The sequence below is a fragment of the Takifugu flavidus genome, chromosome 15, assembly GCF_003711565.1.
Source record: "Takifugu flavidus isolate HTHZ2018 chromosome 15, ASM371156v2, whole genome shotgun sequence".
Taxonomy (NCBI): domain Eukaryota; kingdom Metazoa; phylum Chordata; class Actinopteri; order Tetraodontiformes; family Tetraodontidae; genus Takifugu; species Takifugu flavidus.
This window is the reverse complement of record NC_079534.1, coordinates 800,001-804,596: the sequence shown is the minus strand read 5'-3', so window position 1 is coordinate 804,596 and position 4,596 is coordinate 800,001.

Sequence of the window (4,596 nt, the reverse complement as noted above, 5' to 3'; positions counted from 1 at the left end):
TGTGCCACAGAGAACAGCTGTGTGCCGTCTCCAGGTTTCGTCCCACTTTTATGTCAATTTCTCTTTTTCTAAAAGCCTCTGAAACCACTCTGTACCTCTCTCCTGTCTGGTTCATCTGCAATTCCCCACCTGCCCCGCAGTCAATGTGCTGCCCATCATTACTAGCTGCTGCTTTGAATCTCACTGCTGTTGTGACCTAGCGCTCAGAACATTTTGGTCCCTGACTTCTAGCAGAAAAATCTCTTTTTTTGGCCTTCATGAGGTTGTTTCTTTGTTTGTTTAAAAAGTTCGATCAAATATTGCTGGTGGAGCACTGCTTAGGGCCGACGATTAAGCTGTAGTGTGCCAGTAGTGGTACACGAACCACAGGTTGAAAAGCATGATTATTGACTCTTTTTTTTTGTTAAAAGCCAACAAACTTAATTATCATGTTGCTTATTTCTCATATACAATCTGCATCCCTCACAAAGTAGCTAACCCTAGTTTGGGGAAACCGCTTCCTGTTCTACCAAAATAAAGCTTTATTCAGCATGTTTTTTATAGCCACAAAGCAGCTCTGTTCAACAAGTGTTCGGGAACCGACAGCTCAGCCGCCGAAAGCAGATTACTCTTATGAAACGCGTCGCTTTTAGAGCTCATTTGACAATAATGCAGCTTTGTGAATTTACTTTGCACCAGATATGCTCGATCACAAGCATTTTCCGCTGCCCCGGCCAAGATTTTCTCTGTATGCGTTTGATTTGGACCTGATTATGAGATTATGAAATTGGGTGTCGAAGCTCTTTCTCCGTGCGTTATTGTTGTACATTGATCGGTGGCATCGGCTGCATTAGAGATGCTTTTTATTTATAAAGCCGGGGCATGGGAAATGTCAACCTCCTACTGAATCAGAGAAAAGAAGTCACGGCATCGCATTAGAGTACCACACCTCCTAGAGTACCACACCTCAGTAATACCTGTGGGTTACTGGGGGGGTTACACTAAAGAAATGTGAAAATTACTCAACTAAAAATAATAAAAAAGTTGTATTTTAGTCTCCCTCAGGCCCCTCTCTGCCATGCTCCGAAATCTGGGAACTCAGCTTGTTTCTTTGCTGGTCTTTGGTCCTCAGACCCGCCACACTAAACACTTTTTGCCTTTTCCTCTTATTAAATATGGATTTGTGCACCGGCTGATATGCTAATCACCCGCTTGTGTGTAAGAGTGTCTGTGCGCACCTCTGTGTATAATTCACTGGGTTATGTGAGGGGGAAAAAATGGGGGGGGGGCGTACGCGTGTGCGCGTGTGTTTCACTGGGCCGAATTAGATTTGGGTCCCGATGCGAGTGAGGGAATAGATGCATGGAGGAATTTAGTTATGAGGCTCATAAATAGTTTAGCCACCCAGAGCAGATTCATCAAGTAGTGTGAGGGATAAATCATATTCCTCCCCTCCTCCACTATCACTTGCTTCTCACCCCACCAAAAGGATGGAATAAAAGATATTGGATGCTAATCCTGAAGCGCTGTTGAAGCAGATACCCCCTGATACTCCAAGAAATAGCATCCAGCCGTGCTTGCGTCAACATCACCATGAGGGTTTATAGTCTCCATTTCCTCCCCTCACACGAACGTTTCCAACGGCAACGCCCTCCGATGCAACGTGTCACCTAAAACTACAACAATCGATGGTGATCTGCTGCCTGCATTACCTGGCGAGGTGACAAATGTCCTCACAGGGGGCCGCAAGGAACTATTTCCTTCAAATTGAAAGGCCCGGAGGTCCTTCAGGCGCTGGTGTTATTTGGCGGCTGTGCTTCCCTCATGGCCATCCATGAGGGATGAACCTCTCTATATATCATTTCTGCCTCTTTGGATGGAATCTGAGCTTCATCACCATAGCAATGGATGTGTAGCCAGCCCCCCACCCCCCCCACCCCAAGAGGCCTAGCCATTTCACAGATTGCCTGGAAGAAGGAGATTGTGCACGATGGTGAATTTTGAGGTTTTTAAAGTGTGTGCATGGGCCCCCCTGTTTGTGGTACTGTTTCCTCCATTTGTCAGGGTCGTGGATCAGGACAGCCACGACATTTACGATGACGTCTCACGGGAGTTGCAGCTTTTATATTGAAAGAAGCTAAAGCAGCTTTAAAAGCCTGTTCCATAACACGGTGGTTGGTTTGCCGAGCCTTTCGCTCCATCACGGCTTGGCTGTGCCGCCATAGTTCTCTCAGTAATCCTCTCCTGTGTGGACTTCCCTCTTTCTCTGTCTCGATGTTTGCCCCTTATTCCTCACTCAGCCCCCAGGGTCACCCCTCTTTTAAAAGAAAGGTCTTTCGAACAGTTTGCTCCTTCATTACCTCATTACTTCACTCTCACTCGCTTGGTCTCTCTGAGGAGGACCGCACTTGGTTTTCATTACTCAACAAGTCAATCTTCATCACGCTGTCCTCTGCGTGGTGTCACCACTGCAAACAGAGTCACACAACAAGCCAAAGAGCTCCATACCGGCAGCATCTACCAATAAAACCGAACTATAGTGTGTTAAAAATGATTTTTATTCACTGGTGACAGTATTTCATCTTCATGTTGGTTCACAATGTATAAGCAAGGTTACATTTGTAACACTGCTGTGCTGCTATAATGCAGCCCAGGTTCAATATAGCTTTCAAAACGATGCTATAATATATAGTTAACTCATGTGTTTTGTGTCTGAGGCCTGTGGACAGACGGCAAGTGGAATATTAATGAGGACACGTGTAGGTATAAGTGCATCCGTCTGCCCTCTCAGAAGCAACGTGGGCCTATCGTTGAATCAGAGGTCCGATTTCCTCGGCTCTGTTGTCACACGCATCTCTTTGTGACTGAGAGACCCGCAGCAAAGAGTCTTTATGCTGTTTAGGGGCACGCGCTCTGTTCTGTGGCGTGCTTTTGTGGCTCTCTCCCCTTCCCAGCAATTACTGGGGCAGGAATAAACACTCATTTCATACCTCAAATTCTTCTCGCTGTGTTGAAAAGTCTTAAAAATGCAAAGCACCCCCCCGCACACAAACACGCAATGCATGCACATCAATTTGATGTCCCTCCATTGAGTGGCTCTAGAGAAGAGACAGTCTGCAGCCAGCCAGTTGTTTACTCTTGAGAAAGGCTCTTGTTTAGCATTTAGATTGGCTTGATCAACCACCATTTAGCCGATACATGTCCGTCCTCTCTCTCGCTCTTCCTATACGAAGGCAGGTGCACGTGAATTGCAGTGCTCGAGGTTTTTTGTTGCAGGGAGGTTTGATGAGCCATGGCTGGCAGCTCCTGGGGAACGCTGCAGGTTTACTGAAGGTTGCCGAGGTGAATCCCATGGATCAGGGTCACACACAGTAACACATTAATATTTTAGAGGCCAACGCCACCGTGACCATGTTGTGCCCGAATTTGCCAGCGTGCACGTGTTTAGTCACACGGCCACAAATAAATTGGCTAAAAAGTCCATTTGTTGTATGGAAAGCATGAATATAGGTGTCCCGTTCTGCTCAAAAAATGCTAGATTTGAGAGAAAATGGCTTTATTGAATAAAATGGAGGTCAATGGAGCTACCGAACATGATTAAATGACACAATTCAATTATTTAATCTGGAAAACACTGTCTATATTGTGGTTTTTTATGGCAAGTCACCTGATATTAGATCACTACAGCTGCTGAGGTGTGTACTGTGCGTTCATATGTTCACTTGTGTGTGTGTGAATGTGTCTCTCACCTCTGTTTTACCCCGAGTTCAGCCAGAGTTCAGTCGGCCTAACACTGCTCACTTAATGCGCGTGGGGGGAGAGGGGAATCTCTCCCGCCTGGAGTCTCCCCAAAAGCCACTTACAGGCTTGCAAAGATATGACTCAGAAAAGGAACAATTAGCGTGTGTGTGTGCCCAAGTGGGCCTTTAAATCTGAACCCAGCGTGGATTTGCGGGCTCATGACAGAGGTCCAATCTCCGGGGTGCTGTGTGGTTGCAACCCCTGGGTGTCAGTGTCATTACTGTCCGTGGCCTCGTGCTTTCAGCTCGACTCGTCATTACACAGACGAAGGACGGGTGGAGTAGTGACGAAAAGTTTTGATGATTGTTTTAACCTTCTAACGACAGCAAAACTGCCCAAGTGTCCCTTTCTGTGTCGGTGGTGACCACGACACAGGGCAGACGGCGGTGTGCACGATCCAAAGGAGATTGACTGGTTATGGTGTCCCCACAAGTTAGGTTCCACCCGTTTCTCTTGCATGAAAACAAGTGAAGAACACGCATGCCCTCAGTCGCAGACGCGCACACCTGTTGGCGTCCGCGGGGACGCGTGTTGATGGCGCGTGTGATGACAACAGCGCAGACGGGATGGGGAGCTAAAGCGGATTTGACAGGATGTCCCTTGCTCTGACACAACAAATGGCTGCCTGGATGGAAATATCTTCATCAGGCCTCCGCCGCGCCTGTCGACCGAGCAGTTCTGCCCTGTTTCTCTGGGTCCCCTCCTGTCGGTGGCATCGCTGTCATTCGGAGGGAGAGAAAACTCTCTTCTGTTCCAGAGGGGGAGGAGGGGGGTGTCTGGAAGAGAAAGAGAGGGGGTGCATGTGTGGTGGAGGTC